At 37.2% G+C, this 17,349-nt stretch overlaps 2 long non-coding RNA genes across 3 annotated transcripts in view; one reads left to right on the top strand and one right to left on the bottom strand.

The window, feature by feature from the left end:
- The window catches only part of LOC109444085 (uncharacterized), an 816,445-nt gene that overhangs the window by 72,154 nt on the left and 726,942 nt on the right, over nucleotides 1–17,349 (bottom strand). The gene's annotated exons all lie outside the window — the stretch shown is intronic.
- The window catches only part of LOC141568604 (uncharacterized), a 44,582-nt gene that overhangs the window by 25,248 nt on the left and 1,985 nt on the right, over nucleotides 1–17,349 (top strand). For both annotated transcript variants that reach the window (XR_012491773.1, XR_012491772.1), the window contains one exon: nucleotides 15,128–15,988. This is a non-coding gene — a long non-coding RNA (uncharacterized LOC141568604). The remainder of the gene's footprint in view (nucleotides 1–15,127; nucleotides 15,989–17,349) is intronic.

The following is a 17,349-nucleotide window of genomic DNA, read 5'->3' as shown; positions in this document are numbered from 1 at the left end:
ATTGTTTGTGTTTCTGACAATTTTATTCTCGTTAGCAATGATGGAAAGAATGCACTTTAGAGTGAGAGGTTACTTTCAGGCCCAACCTGGTCCTTGCTTTAATGTTACACAGCCCATGCTCTTCCCAGAAGCACTTGTGGCTTGGATCGTGTGTTGCTTACCCATCTCTCATGCTGGCTGAATATCCGCTTCATTCACAGTGTACACCTCTCTCCCTTTTATCTTCTTCTGTGCCGGCAGCTCCCTCTCTGTGCCCCAGTTCCCTACTGGGACAGTCCTTGTGACATCACACGCTGGTGCCTTGACCATGAGGCCCTTTACTGCCCAACACAATGCTTTGCCCACCATGATTCCTTCCAAAGATTATGTTGATTCCTTCCCCAGAGGAGCAAGTCTAGCCCCAGATTCTGTCACTTCCACTCTTTCCCTGATCTGAAGGCTGGAATTTTATAGCTCAATCAGTGCAGGGTAGAGAATGAAACTCAGAAGAGGTGAGTGACCTACCATGTATGGTCACACACCCACAGAGTGGCAGCCCAGAATGGGAGCTTGTATCTCCCAGTTAGACTTGAATAGGAAAATAATAAATCAAAATTAGACTGTGGGCAACCAGAAAAGAAGGATAGTTATTTATCTGTGCAAATCTACTGCATTATATACAAAGACCATCTAAAAAGCAGAGATCTAAGTAAGTATATAAAGATATACCATATTTCCACAATTCAAAGGTGACTATTTTTCAACATTTTAATATTTTTGTAGCTTACTGTTGTAAGTATATGGATAATTACAGCACTTTTTGCTTCTTTATTTTTCCTGAAAAAATTAATTAACAGTGTGTCTTAGAATCCAGGAAATTAGTATTTATAGATTTGTTTCTGCATATTTATCTCTGTAGACATCATAGACTGGAAACCCATTTTCCAATTTATGCTTTTAGTACATGATTAAACCATTTTATATTGACAAGTTTTGGTCATAGCAGAACACACACACACACACACACACACACACACACACAAAGAAAGGAAGATAAATGTCATTCATTTTTTTCTCCTATTATAAATATCTTTGTTTTTTTAAAATGGCTTATTTATAGTAGTACCATAAATACTAATTGTGTTAATAGTTTTTCCACCTTAACTAATTGCAATGTCACTGTGAGTAAAAACAAAAACAAAAACAAAAGAAAACAATAAATCTCATTGCAATAATTTAAATAATCTTGTATGGATTTACATTTTCTTGAACAAAGTGTTGATCTTTTTTATCTGTTCAGACCATTGAAAGAAAGGTAAAACAGGTTTTAAGTGGGGATATATTACTCAGAGTACTTTGATTCAATTTTCCATGAAAGAAAAATAATCAAACATATTTTTCTTTAGCTTTGAAAATGGAGATGTGAACTCTTACGGCCACTGGACCAGTAACATATGATGTCATGAGGAATTTGACTTATTTCACTTCCGTGTCCAGAAAGAGGTCCTATCTCAGAACTTTTCTACTTTTACAGAAAGAATTCCTGCATAGACTATGATAATTATACTTAGGCTTAATTTTGCAACTATATAAACCCATCCTGTAGTAGCAGGCGCTAAATTATGGGCCTCAAGTCTGGTTTCATGGGATTTTACTTGCTTTGTTTTCAGTATTTGGTATGAAATTGGCAATAGAGAATGTGTGATTATGCACTTATGGTCTCTCTCCTATGTGCTAGTTTTCTGCTGATGTTAAAAGAACTTTAGTCTGATAAATTGAAAGTAAAAACCGTATCTGCAGTTAAAGTGTTCAAGTTACACTTTATATTCCTTCATAAGTAAAAATAGAAACTTTACATGCTGAAAAATTGCCATGCACCAAACGTTGCAAATTTGTAGTTTCTCCATAAAGAGAGCCAGACATTCAATATACACGAACACTGTTGCCTCAACATCTATTCCAAAAAGTGAAGAATAGTCATTCTGAAAGGTATGTTAGTAAATGCACTGTGTGTCTTATATAATCTGACTTTAAATTCAAGATGGCCAGAAATCTGGAATGCTTTCACGTTCAAGTTGTAATGTTTTCCACATCCTTAATTTTGAAAAAATCTGGTACGCTAAAGCCTTAACACAATCTAAACACCATTGCTGCATGTGCTGATGTAATGTGACAGATTAGTGACCTTTTGCACAATTTTATTCTCCTAATGACTTTTTAAACACTTATTGTCCGAGCAATGACTACTCTTGTAAATCTTCCCGTTTTAACCTTTTGCTAAATCATGGGAACAAAACTTGACTTCTGTTGCCTAGAAAACTTAATTTAGGTGACTTTTAAGTAAGAATGTTAGGTGTCACACCAAACAGAAACAGTGGAAAAATTCTATGTATGTCACTAGTTCCCATTTTACATAATATTAAGTTGGTGCAAAAGTCTCTGTGGTTTAAAAGGTTAAAAATAATTGCAATGACTTTTGCACCAACCTAATATTATTAATGATAATAATATAGCATAGTCAAAATTGTCTGGGTACTGCTCGGGGATCTTTAGAGTGTAGACGGGAGGAAGGTTATGATCTCTTAGTGTCCATAGCATTACCAGTGCAGCATGGAAGTTCAGCACATATGAGATAAGCACTGTGGAAACCAGTTTGGTCACCTGGCCCATCAGCATACATTTTGTGGTCATGCCTTCAACGCATTTATTTATTTAAAACCGATGGGATGCTACTGAACTAGTATATACATCATGAAACATATAAAAAGCAGTAATGGAAACACTGAGACGTAATTGAACATCAACAGAACTAGGACCTCTTATTTTGCAGTTTAGAACGCTGAGGAGATTCCCGAAGCCTCCCCTTTCCCACCTGTAGAAGTGGTATCCAAACCCACACCCAGCGCAGGGAGAGACTGAAACATCTGAATAAGTAAAATCTACTTTGTTCTTCAAGAGGTACTCAGTCTGGTGCAGCCTAGTCTAGTCTAAGTTTAACTCCATATTTCTGGGCATCTTACAACTTCTTCAATTTTCTTGACACTTACAACGTACGACTTTCATGAACAGACTTCTCTAGTCACCGGTCCCCACGCCACGTATAAAAGGAATCCTACAATTAAGTATCTATACGATATTATGTCCAAACCAAGGGTGTTCACAATTAAGTTTCCCAGGATAACAGGCACACATAGTACTACCCTGGAAAAATTTGAGCTTATATTTACCCCATTAATAAGGGTTATTGTGAGGTATCTGTAAGAGAACCATTCACCCACTCCATTCACTCCCCTAAGTCCTCTGTGTTTGTGAAAGTTACCTGTGCATGATTGTTTAAACTTCCTGTGAATCAGGCTAGCATTGTCTTTTTTTTTAAGTTTCATTAAATTTATTGGAGTGACATTGTTTAGTAAAATTCCATAGATTTCAGGTGTACGATTCTGTAATACATCATGTACATGTCTGTCACCTTGTGTGCTCACCACCCAGAATCAGTTCTTCCATCATCATTGTCTTTTCTCTCTCATTAAAAAGACTTGGTCTTTGACACTTTATAAACATTTTCTTCCTTCTGAACTTTCAAATCTTTCATCTAATAACACAATTTTTTTTAAAGAAAGAATTGAGTAAAATAGGTGTTTTTTTTTTGTTTTGTTTTGTTTCCTCTTCTTTTACACAGTAATAAGGCTAAAATGCATATGGAGAAAAAAGTGCTCGACAAAAAAGAGTGTGTCTGGAGAGAAAGAGTGTAATGTAAATGAAAAAGTACAGCCCCAAAATGTCCTTCCTTCTATACACCACAGCAAAATTGCTAAAAGGACCCGTTTAGTGAAGGTTTGCAAGGGGAACAATTCTCATTTTGGGAAAGGAGGAACATTTTTCTCTATGTCAATTTCATGACACTACTTTAGAAAGAAAAGAACTACTTTGTTTTTTTTCCACGTTTATTTATGCTTGAGTTATGACAGCACTACATATAATTTTATTAGGCAAGTTAAAGGCATGTGACACTTTTTAATGCGTAATCCTTGTACTCTAATGTTAACTGCATAACCGCTTGGGGTATAGCAGGTCACAACACAAGACTTGGCTGGACTGAACCAGCTAAACTAAAATTAATGGGTTTTGATCTATCGGATTTTAGAATATATTTTAATTTAATTAATTTAAGTTTAAATTGAGTTCATTTCTCAGAAAAATTCTTAAGAGCACAGTTAATTAGCTCAGGTCCAAATTTGCCAGCTGATTCTAATTTGATGAGGGATTTCTTTGGGTTCTTAATTGCTATATTTGCCTTCTTAAAATCACAAATTCAAAGTCCAAGAAAAAGCTGCTATCCCACTGTATTAATGCATTACTGAGAGAGCATATATTAGCAAGAAGCATTATTGGAACTGTGTGCATTATTCTGAAAAAATGAAAATTAATATGTGTGATAGCTGAACTGTAATTATGTTTTTCAGATATCACTGGAAGTTGAGTGGGAAAGTCTGCTTATTGAAAAAATAATGCACTCTATTGAACAAAAGTGTTATAAAACAGTGAGCATAATTCTTCCTGAGAATGGTAAAGTTAAAGGATATTTCTTCTTTCTTATTTAAAAAATGCAACTGCTATAAAAAACTATTTTGCCTATGTAAATACTCTTTCTGAAAAATACCTGGCAGAAAGTCTTTTTCAGCAACCCATTTTCACCGTGGTGAAATGGTATTCTACAAAACCAAGTAATACATCAAATTGTTTGAATGCATTGCCTTAATTATCATTTAAAACTAGAAAATTTGCATGATTCTTTACATTGAAAGCAATATGTACCTCTACATTAACATTGATTCAGAAATGCTATTCATATTTATATGGGAAAATTATGAAAGAAGAGCAATGTCTTCACTTTAATTAGATAAATTTAAGGTGAACAATGATGAGCCTATTCATTATATGCAACATCTCACGAAAATAAATCTTAAAATTAGGTATTGATTAGTTATATTTTCATAGCAATGCTATAGTAATGGAAACTGAGGCCTAAGGCATCTAAGCTATTCACATATTCAAAATTTGAAACCGTTGTTCAAATGTATTGAGATTTCATGAATTGGTGGGTTCAGAGTTAAATGGTTTTGTTTTAAGTAGGATTATATTATTTGTAGACACTTTCAAAATCCTAAAATATATATTACAGTGGTTACTGTCCTTAGGTTGTTCTGAATGTTTAATGAATCTTCCACTGATATGCAATTTGTAATAATAATTAAGTGACAAACCAAATGGCCCTTTAGCTACTTAAATTATATTATGAAAGGTACTATATAATAGATAAGACTTGATTCAGACGATTCAGATCAAACCCCAACTAATTAGTATCTGTGTGAACTGAGACAAGTTGCTTAAAGTTTCTGAAATTAAGTTTTTTCATCAGTAAAATGAAAGTAATGGTAATACCAACTCACATGGTTGCTACGAGAATTTAAAGGAAATAAAGTACAGTTATTAGCCTACCATCTAATATAAATAATTGTCATCATTAGTTTGAGATGTAAATCCTTAACAGTAAAAATGGTGTTCTCAATCCCTTCTTTCCTTCCTTCCTTCCTTCCTTCCTTCTTTCCTCCCTCCCTCCCTCCTTCCCTCCCCTTCTTCCCTCTTTCCCTCCCTCCCTTCCTCCATTCTTTCCTTCCTTCCTAACTCTACCTGGCACGATTTTACCTTTGTGATAATCCAGTGACTCAGTGTTTTATTTTTTATTACATTTTTATTCTATCTCTAAGCAGGCAGCTATCTTGTGTCTCCTTAAAGTTGTATTGAAAACAATTAGACTTTTTAGTTCATGTGTTGAAAGACCACGAGGGGACACTTGGTGGCTGGGACAATGCCTCCTCTCACAGATCTTGGATTTCGACTGGTTGGGGGTTGAGGCTGTTTCTCTTAGGGAGGAGCTGACTGCATTCTCCACACAGGAGAAAAGGTTCGAATGGGTATTTGGTGGCTAAAGAAAGAAATGTGGCAGAGTGAGACTAGTTGTGCATCGTACCCATTGTTTCTCTCCGGTAGCCTCCTTTGTAGTTAGGAATGGCCATGGACAGATTTCTGGCCTACTGAATATGAGCTGAAATTATTCATGTCACCTCCAAGTCTGACCCATAAAAACCTCCCCTGTGCTATTCTACTCTCATTTTCCCCATGCATTGACTGAAAATAAATGACTCTAAGACCCCAGGGAGTTCTGGAGACAATTTGGAGTGAGTCACGTCCATGAGTCACCAGCCTTCAGGACTGCCCATTCGGGGACATAAGGATTGAGGTTTTATAAGAGATAAATAGACTTTATCACGTTAAGCATTGAAATTTTGAAGTTGTTGGTTACAGTATTCAGTCTGTTGTGAGTAATACCTTTGTCTTCCTTTGGGGGTGGGAAGGGGGTAGGGGTGGGAAGGTGCTAGAAACTTTTCAAATCTTTCGTAAATCCCTGATACAAGCTCATCTCTTCTATGTGCAGTAGCAAACACCTCATAATTTTCAGCACATTGTATTACAATTATCTGGCTTGGGAGGCAGTGATCTTCTTGAAGACAGTCTGTCTTATGCATTATTGCATCTTCTAGACACAGTATACAGTATTTCGCAAGAATACAAGAAATGCAGGTTTGTGTTCCTCAAACTAAAATTTGGTATGTAACTTAAATTTTATGAAACTGAGGGTGAGTGGCTTTCTTCCCAACCAAGAAATGGATAAATAAAAATGGAAGACAGAAAAGTGAATGCCAATCACAAAATTTACCCAGCATACCCTTCCTTTTCGCTTCTTACCAGAGGGAGGTCAAAAGTGAATAGTTCACTAAACCCAACACTGGTATATGATGCTTCCAGTTTTCAGTTGCTACTGTTTACTTCGGATAAAGATATCGATAAACGGACATCCAACAGGCAGTTTCTCTCCCTTATCTACAAACCTGGTTTTCTACATTTAATGGACAAAAAGCAGTGATAGCGGTTCTTCATAATACTCTAAAATCTCAGAATGCTACTGTACTTGTTATGTGCAGAATGAGATTTAAAAACCATGACTCAACCGCCTTCGATATAACAGCATTAATGTAATAAAGTATAGAAAGTAATTAAGGTTGGAACCTAAGCAAAACTCTTCAAGTTCCCTGATTTCAGATGTTATAGGATATCCCAGCTTATATTAATTAGAAATTAAGTTTTGGAATCTTTGAATTCTCCTTTGAATAGTTAGTTTATTCTTGAGTTTCATTTCTTTGTTCAGAAAGTTTCTCTTGTGCTATTTGGTACAGAATGGCATGTCCCTAATAGGTGTTATCCATTAGAAATATTCTGTTAAACTAACCAAAACCCATTTCATCCCTAGGGTAGTGAGTCAAGTTTAATGGACCTCTGTGGATTTCTCAACTTAAGAAAAATATGGCATACAGGGGCATGGTATATCAGATTTGTTCTAAATCCTAAATGTTGATTGAAACACAACATAATTGAGTATTACTTTTTTAATTTTATTAAATTTATTGGGGTGACAATGGTTAGTAAAATTACATAGATTTCAGGTGTACAAGTCTGTATTATATCATCTATATATCACACTGTGTGTTCACCACGCAGAGTCAGTTTTCCTTCTATCACCATATATTTGACCCCCGTCTGAATATTACTTTGAATCTGCACCATCAGGATCTGGCATTGCTCCTGAGGTCACAAACGGAACTCAGGTTGTGGTAACAGTCTTCAAGGATACTGTTTTAAACTCTTGCTTCAATGTTTATAAAAAATTATAGGAAATCAACACGATTTCCCCTCAAAGAGGGGGAAGACATTTTAAGGGGCAAGATGATAAGATAGGTTTTAAGAAAGTTTATCAGAGCTTATGTGATTCACTTTCCATCAAAGTAATGACATCCCAGTTCATATCTTAAAAAAAAATAAATCCAGGAGTATAGTAAACATTTACACACAATGGCAGCTACTACTGATGCTATGGTTCAAATGTCTTTTGCCATTTCTCTGCCCCTTTCTTGGCTCCACGTATCTTTGCTACCAACAGCCCACACTCTCCTCTTCTATGGAGAAAGGCTCTCCTGCTGAGTCACTTTCTACACACTCGCAGAGAACTGGAAGCGGCTGAATTCACATCACTCCACAGAAGCTCCCCTGGCTCTGGAGGGGAGTTGGCCTGAAATCACTACCTTGCTTGTTTTTCTTCCCCCATCTTTCTGCTGTTCCTCCTAATTCCTCACTGGTCTCTCTTCGCAACACTTCTTAATGAATCACTTACGTACATATCCTGTCCCAGGCCCATTTCTAGGGAATCCGACCTAAGGGAGACATTAGGCACAAACACTACTGTACAATAATTAGTTGATTTGAGAGCTGTGCAATGAGTATCTGTTTGGTGGGAGAAAATACATACATCCCGTGAACTCATTACTCCTGGGTGCCAGGCCCTGGAGTAGGCACTGTGGACATAGAGGTGAGCAAGACTTCTCCCTGCCCTTGTCCCGCTGACAGACGCGCATGAGATGAACGAACACGATACTGACTCTGAGATGTAACTATTGTGGTGAAGGAAACATGCCCTGGTCTATGAAATGGGTCCTAGGGGAGGAGCAGGGGGCTAGACTGGACTGCCACAGAAAGCATCACCAAAGCAGTCACATTTAAACTGAATCCTGAAGGGGAGCAGGAGAAAACCAGGGGCCTAGGGGCGGGACATTTCCCCAAAAGAGGGAGCAGCCAATGAGAAAGGCCCAGAAGCAGGACAGATGGTCAAGCTGACCAGGGTGTAGTGAGCACAGGTGAGTGACCTGCGGTAAGGCTGCAGAGGTGGGCAGGTGTCAAATCACACATTTCCTCCCAGTCATAGTAAGGTTTCTGCCCTATCCTCAAAACAGGTCCTGAAGAGTTTGAGGAAGAGAAGAGACATGATATCTGCATTTCAGAAATTTACCCTGGACGGAACGCCAGTTTTAGTCTAGAGTGAACAGGAGGTCTTTGAGATCTATGTACTGGCTAAGCGCGTAATCATTGTGGCTTTGGCTGAAGTGGGCTCCATTTAAAAGTAGCACTGACTGAAAAATCAGATACGGGGCAAGAGACAGGGGAGGTGTCAAAGACCGTGGTCCCATTTCTGTCATAAACACCTGGGTATAAGTTCATGTGACTCAGGAGAAGCTGACCACAGGAAAGAAAACCGCTTTTGTGGTCTCGGTACACACTTAAGGATTCAGAGGCACACCTTGCAGCCCATTATGTCCAATACATAAAACACACGTTATCAGTGAGAAACACCAGTAATCTGTGTCGACATAGGAAATGTAAACACAGATAGGTAGTTCTTCTGTTTTTTGATCAAATATTTAACTTGATTATGACTTTCTTCCATCTGTGACCATTCAGAATATAGAAGTACTATATAGTTAGTTCTAGTTGCCGAGAAAGCGTCAAGTATATGAAGCCTTTCAGGAAAATGTTGTAGGAAAAAAGAAGGAAGGAAAGCAAGGGGGAAAACATGCAAAGAGAAAGAAGGGAGGGTAGGAAAGAAGGAAGGAAAGAAAGAAGGAAAGAAGCAAGGAAAGAAGGAAGGAGTCATCCATTTCCCCCCCATTAATTGTCAGTCACATTCAACCCCCTAACAAGTTCATTCACCTGTTTTAAATGAAAACAAATGTATATACTGGATCCTGCCTATATGATTAAAAAAAAATCTTTTATTTATTTATTTTTATTCAATCAAGGGTTCAGATTTTTAATTTGGTGTTTCATCTTTTAAAAGAATAGGTTGAATTGGATTTGGTGTGCTTGTAAATTTGGATAAGGATTAGTCTGGTCTATTCTATAAGCAAAATACCTTTATTATTTTTACTAACCATAAGGTGAAGTCAAAGCAATACATTTCCATTAACAAGACATTTCCCACTAGAGGTAAGTCATTTCTTGCTCCCAAGAGAATGTCTAAGAATAATTGAGAAAGAAAAATTCTCCAGTGTTGCTCTGTATCAACTGGAATAAGCATACCCCTCGTGTAAATACAATAGGAAATCTCTTCCTTGTCTCTCGGCCCTGCGGTGTGGATTTTGTCGTGTGACAGGTACAACTCTGCGTGGCGTTATGACGGAATCGCTGTTGTGTGGTACAAGGTTCCGTTTTTGATCTCCCCTCCAGAATAATCGCTCTTTAATCTTTTCTCTTCCCTCTGTTGCTTCACGTCACTTTCTCTGAGTATTATGCGTGCTGAATGCTATTATTACTTTTGGTTATTAACTAGGGATGGATTTGGAAAAAGTAATTTTGTGCCGGCTCCATGTAGCAGAAGAAGCTGTCAAACATCATAGCAGGTGACAGCGGCCTGTCCTTCTGTGGAGCCACAGCACAGGGTGTGTGAGAGCTGGAAGGTTATAGGTAATCAGAGAGGCTTACACATGGCAGCTTTATTAAATATCTGCAAAGGTCTACTGTGGCTGAGCCCGGATAATATGAGCTTCCAATATGAAAACAGGAAATTATTAATAAACGGGATTGGCTGTTCTGAATGCCCTTGCAAAAGTTTATCTAATTTTATTTTCCAGGGAGATGAATGTCAAGTATTAGATTTATTATTACTTAAGGTGTAGGCCTTTTATTCTTTGAAGTGATTCTCTTTTAATTTGTTCTATTTCCCTGGATGTTTGATGATATTAACATTGTTTAAACCAGAGTGCTTCCATTCTCATTTTCTAGGAAGTAAATTTTGACAGTTCAGAATAGAGCAGGTTTTATGTGTTCTCTCGGATAGTATATGATAAAATGTGGTTTACCAGGAGACTTAGATCAATATATAAGTTGGCATGATGCTTTTCTACATTCGAATAAATCATTTTTATAAGCTTGCCTCAAATGCAATTCTTTAAACCATTTTTTTTTTGGTGGAATTTTCGGAAAGCAAAAAATATATTTTGCTCATCTTTTCAAAGAATTCTTGCATGTATTGAAGAAACTGTTGACTTATTTTTGTTTAATTGCAGCACCAGATAATAAGGTATAGCATTTTGAGAAGTTCTCCCACCGTTTTTGATGTACCTTTATCTATTCAGAGATGAGAAATGCGGCACGTTCCGTTTAACACTGTGAAGTTTGACAGGCATTGAAACGAAAAAGGAAGTGTAAATTTTACTAATCAAAACATCTGTACTGTGCAGCCATTTACATTTTCCGATCAAGACATGAGAGAAATGTTAATTTTAGACGACTCTTTTTATGACCTATAATTACTGTCATTAGGAAAGCTCTGGAGACTTACAGGGAGCTTTGACTGAAATGCAGTTTGACATGTTCTATAATTAATGCTGAATTAACGTGCTACATGAAGTGCCTTAGAAGAAGAAAAAAAAAAAGGTTTCTTTTTCTCAAAGAGAAGTCAAAGAAATTGTATTACAGGAATGCCCTCCAGAGCAGCAGTATTTCAACTTACATTATTGAGCTTATGAAAAGCTGACTTCTGAGGTACTTTACAATGATTGTTCCAAGTTTCTTTAGTTTCAGTTTGAGGAGGGCATGGAGAGATAGGCATAGGTATTTGTTTCCAAGTTCTTTCTTTCACATTCTAGATGAAAAGTAAATTGACGCTTCAAAGTAGTTAGTTGCTTTTGACATTCTAAGAATACTCTGAGAACACCGAAAACACTAATAGAAAATTTGATTAAAAAATGCACAATGAATATGCCTAGTGTAGTCCTTTTAATGCTTCCCTTTAAAGTAGGTAACTGTAATCCTCTCCCGGAATATAAGATCCAGAAGGGCAGGCAATATCGTCTTCAAACCTCATGCAACTAGAATTATACATGCTGCCTACTGGGTGCTCAATAAATATGTGATGAATGAATTAATAGAGTAAGTAATCTATTAATAATATTTCAACGTTTCCCATGATCTCCTTTATACTATTTTAATATTCAAAAACTTTTTCGATTCCCTGGCAAGCAATGTGACATAACATCTTTTAATTTTTTTCCAACATGTGTCAGTTACTTTATTGATTCCTTTTTTTACATCATCAGGTTCAATTCTTACAACACCCTTGGAAGTATTAATTACCTCTGTTTTATTGATTTGAAAACTGAGGCTCAAAGAACTTTTATCATTCATGGTCTCAGTATTCTAAGTACAAAGAATATGCTCTTTGTACTGTAATATGTGGCCTGGGAGGTAACGATGCAGTACACTGAATATCATTCCATAATATCTTCAGGGAATTACTTATATGACTTTATCACCTGAACTGAAGACCTTCAGTGTCCATCTTAGATTATAAAGAATAATTCTCAGTAGTCTTTACTCGTTGTTGGTCTTGCTAAATTGGTACTTATCTAGAATGTAGTTTGGAAGCATATTTCTGAAGTTTTAAAAAGTTCAACATCTTTTTAGCAATAAACTAGTATGTAGGGTTTTGTGTGTGTGCATGTGATATGAAAAAAAGACCAACAATTTTTTTACAGTAATCTTTTAAACACTGCTCAGATTAAAAAGGAAGATCTCATTTTTGTATAAAAGCACATTTTATATTAGTTCTAATAACTTCATATTAGTCATATTCAAAAAAGATGAAAACTTATTAAAAAGTCTTTGAAGATATTTCCAGGAGCATCTTAAGCAGTTTCAATTCTAATAATATTTATAAACAAAAATATTTATGAAATTCTTTGCAAACACTAATCAGTACCTCCCTGATAATTTAATTATACTGTTCCTAAACTTTTTGTTCAATGTTTATTATTAATTAGAAAACAGATGTTCTGAAGAAGATTTGTAAATACTGTGTCTTCCACCATGTTCTACCTCTAACTTTAAGGCCCAGAGTCAACCTTAGGGGGTTTAATAAAGAAAACATTAAAGTACTTCTAGATCAACTTCCTAATATTTATTATTTATGGTTTGGAAATTTTGGCATCTCAGATAATTTGGTTGTCCAGAATTTTCCAGACTAAGAACTGGAACTGATTTTTCTCTTATAAGTGGAGCAAGCTTGGACACTTCACTAAATATCACTGTGAATAAAAGCAAAACAAAACAAAAAAAAAAGAAAACCAAAACCAAAACTGTAAGACACACAAATAATAGCTCAGTAAAAGCCTGAGAAAATGGAATGCCTTAAGCTGAAAAATCTAAGATAAACTGACATAGGGAGTTCTTTTAACTTTGTGATATTCCTGTTATCGTTTCTGTGTGAACAAATTTTTGTTTTTATTAACCTTGGTTTAGGGAAAAACACCATAATAAATATGTGCAATTATATTAGGCAGAAAACTATTATTCTCAATCAGGAAAACAGGACACCACATGAGTTTCTAAAATAGCTGAATTTAAATCGGATAAATGTATGAAAATCCAATGAAATAATTTTCAAATATGCAAAATTAAGAAAGAAAACAAAGATTTAATTATTATACGCAATCAGTATTAAGGATTATTTCATGCGCTTTTCGATTTACATTTTGCTTATCACTGCATACCAAAGTGCTTTAACTCTTGAACAAAGGTTGCTATAAAAGTTTACGCTGCTATTATTGTTATTATTATAATTGCTATTGCAATCTTACGGTGTTTGGCGCTAAAGAACATCTGGTTTTGAAATATTGATAGGGATTTCCCAGCTATATTTGGAGTGCCTTAATTTGTTTTCCCCATCTGCTGTGCGGAGTTGAGCACAACACTTTTCTTTTTGAGTCATGAGAGAGGAGGGAAACGTTATTCCAATCAGAACCACCACCATGAACTGAAGTGACATACAGTATACACTTTATTTTTGGAGCCAGTTTTTGTTACTCAGGTTTTGGGAAATAGGGAAATGAAATTAAAAAAAAAAAAAAAAAAAAAAGAATGAAACAGTGAACCGTATCCTCTCCTGAGCCTCTTCTGCACGTTACCCAAGTCTCTACAGTTCAATTGGGAGCTCCTGGAGGGAAGGGAACCTGTACCGTTCCTTTGGGAATTCTAACTGTAGGACTCGGGGGGGAAGAGAGCCAGGCCTTGAGCTTTAGGTAAACACTGACGACATAGAGGCCAAGCCTGTCTGGGAAGTAGGGGTCCTTCACATGAGAAGTGGCGCTACAGCTGGTCTTTGGGGTCCACTGACACCTTTTCTGAAGTCAATAAACAGTAGCTAGGAAGGGTAGTGGTTTAAAGAACAGAAATGCAGAATATGTTCTCCAGAACTGGAGAGGTGGATGAGGGAGCGAGTGTGTGTGTGACTGACACAAACCTTAGACAAATGGCGTGTTAAATACACAGCTTATGGGCTGTGATCCAAACAAAAAGTTCCTCTGAAATTGCTGCTAACTCTTCAGTAAAAGTCTATGATTTAAAGTTCCAAATTAAAGCTTCATTTCAGCCATTAGAATGTACCCAGTACAGGATATTAATCCACATTTTATTCTCAGTCAAACGTGATGTTTACTCTCCCTTCTAAACCCTGATAAGGTCTATAATTGGGGGTGTCCTCCTGGAAGGAGACGGTACTCGGTACCCACTCTCCCCTTTCACATTCTTTCCTGTTCCCCATTGCAGGAGGCAGGAGAGGCTGGAGACAGAACAGAAGTCTTTATTTTCTGGTGGCTTCACACCCCTGAGCCTGGAGTTGGTTGAGGTGGTCTTTCCCCTAATGAGGGCGTGTGTGGGAAATCAGAGGTCATCACCAGGGAACACACTTTGTAACACTCTTGGCTCTAACCTGGTCTCCCTCCTGGCTTCCTGTGCAGGCTCTTTGTGGCCCAGGCTCTCTTCCAAGGAAGGCCATAATGATGGAGAGTGGGCCTAGTAATGCCTCTATTTCTGTTTTACTGCTTTTGCAGGGGTGAGTTGGGCACCAGTTCATTCTCCCTGGTCCCACTCTGGTGTAGAAGGTACACATCACCCAGTTTCCGCAGACCTGTGGTGTCACCTTACAGGGCATAAGGATGGAGTACCCTTAGCCCTCTCCACTTTGGAGAGCGGAATAGCAGCATTGGTCATTTGTCTCCAAATATGTGACTTTGCAACTCTCTCTCCACTATCACCCTACCGTATGTCCCTGATCTGGCCCATGGTCCTAGCACTGCAAAACTCATAATTGTCCCCATAGTATATTCTGCATTTCATATCCTTTATACTTTTGTTTTCCCCACAGAATCTTCTATGTTATCATCTGTTACAACTTCATAGCAAGAGGTATGAAAGAGAAGAAAAATTAAGCTGGTAACTATTTCGAAGTCACACCGACATAGTTGGTCATGTTTCTAAACAGTGGAACTACTTCATCAAAGGAAATCTTACTGATACGTCAGAAAATAAAATAAAAAGGGCCATACTCACTGAAGTAGATCTCCTCCCTTCCCTCTCCACTTCCTGGCCCTTGAAACCACTGCCCTCCACAGAAACCACCACATATGACAAGTACAAATTGAAAACCCTTCCTCAAGACCACACGTTGATCACCAGAAAGACTGAAAAGTCAGATGTGTGTTGAGGAGATAATGAAGACTATGAAAACAATTCGGGAATGAGAAAGTGGTTGCAGAAAAGGCAGACGAGAAAACTCTTGTGTTGGCACGTCAGGCTTGGAGAACTTGCAGGACAGGCCGGGCAGAGATGTCCTATTGGCGTCTGAGGTCATGAGCCCTCTGACTTGCTTCCCATAATGAAAAAAGTTTGCATATACAACTTTACACTTTTTGAGTACTCCTCCAATAAAGAATTCTATCCTTGGGGGCATCTAATCACCAAACATTGACCTCATTCATATATTCATGCAATTATTGGAAAATATAAGTAGCTAATTAGGATTCCTGAAATTAAATGTGGGGGTGGCATAGCTTGTGGAAAGGTCCTGAATTGTTCATGATTTTGAGTTTGATGAAAAGAAATGACTTTCTAATGGTCACAGATGCCTCTATATCCAAGAGGTGTTGAATCCCCTTCACTGGGGATGTCTGGGCTACACAAGGATACCTACGTGTAAAGCATGCTGGTCAAAGCCCTCACACATTTGGTAAGTGGTTGGCTCCCAACTGGTTATTTTGCAGTTTTCAGTATCTGAATCTATGACCCTTCTTAGTCCTGTTTGGGTTTAAGCTGAAATGTCCACATACCAGAAAAACTACTACTATTTGACTGCTACGTTTCCAGGTGCCTACAGTGGAACTTTTCCCCCACTGTCTCAGCTCACCCATACCCCACCCTTCACCAAATAACTAAGTAAATAAACCTACAAACACACCACAGAAAACATGATTTTCTAGTGCTATATTTATTTGTCATCAAGTGACATTATAGTTCACCAATGACACAAGCTAGAAACATGAGACGTACCTCTGAGTACTCCTGCCCTCAAACGATCTAATCTATTACGTTTCCTGATGGTTTTACAAAGCCCATCCACCCTGACACTTGTCAGTGACTTCATGTGTCAGAGAAAATTAAAGATCCTCAGATATGGCAAACAGAACCCTTCTTGATCTTGACCTTGAACTGGTAGATCACCAACTTTTGCCATTTTTCTTATTACATTTTATTTTCTCACAATAATGGACAATTTTTAATTCCCCAGACATACACTAGTAACACACATATCTGTGTCTCAAATGCCTTCATTTCTTTTTGGTCTGGAAAATATTCATTCTACTTTTGAAACTTGATCCAGTTTTCAAAGTTTTTTCTCTAATGACTCCTTTATTCTACTTCAATATCTAATAAATCATTAAATGGTTACAAATAGGTAGTAGGTATCTGTTTACCTCCAAATATTATTACCTCTAAAGCAGCATTTTGGAAACATATAGAAATATAATGTGATACACATGTGTGATTTTAAATTTTCTAGGACTTAAGAGAAGTGGGGGTGGGAGAACAAAAACAAAAACAGACGAACCTAATTTGAATAACATATTTAACTCATATCAAATGCGTATTCTTTAAAAATTACAAACGAGACACTTAAAATTGTTTATACTTAGTCTCTAAAATCTGGTGTGTATTTTACACTTTCAGCACATCTCAATCTAGACTAGCTAAATTTCAGTGCTCAACAGCCACATGGGGCCAGTGGCGTCCATATCTACAGAACAGCAAGAGCCACTGGTCAGCCTGGGTTCACCGGGCAAATCTAGCCCAATGTCTGTTTCAGTACGGCTGGGAGCTGAGATGGATGTTTACATTTTTAAATTGTTGAAAAAAATATGACAACAAGAATAAGATTTATTGACACCTGAAAATGATATGAAATTCAAATTTCCAAGTCCTTAATAAAGATTTATTGGAGCCACGCTCATTCATTTACAGATTATCTGTGGCAAATTTCATGCGAAAAATGACAGAGTCAATTCATCGTGAGAGACTGTATGATCCCCAAAG

This window comes from Rhinolophus sinicus, linkage group LG14 (genome assembly GCF_036562045.2).
Source record: "Rhinolophus sinicus isolate RSC01 linkage group LG14, ASM3656204v1, whole genome shotgun sequence".
Taxonomy (NCBI): Eukaryota; Metazoa; Chordata; class Mammalia; order Chiroptera; family Rhinolophidae; genus Rhinolophus; species Rhinolophus sinicus.
The sequence above is the reverse complement of the archived record's forward strand: the minus strand, read 5'-3'. Positions and strand labels throughout refer to the sequence as shown.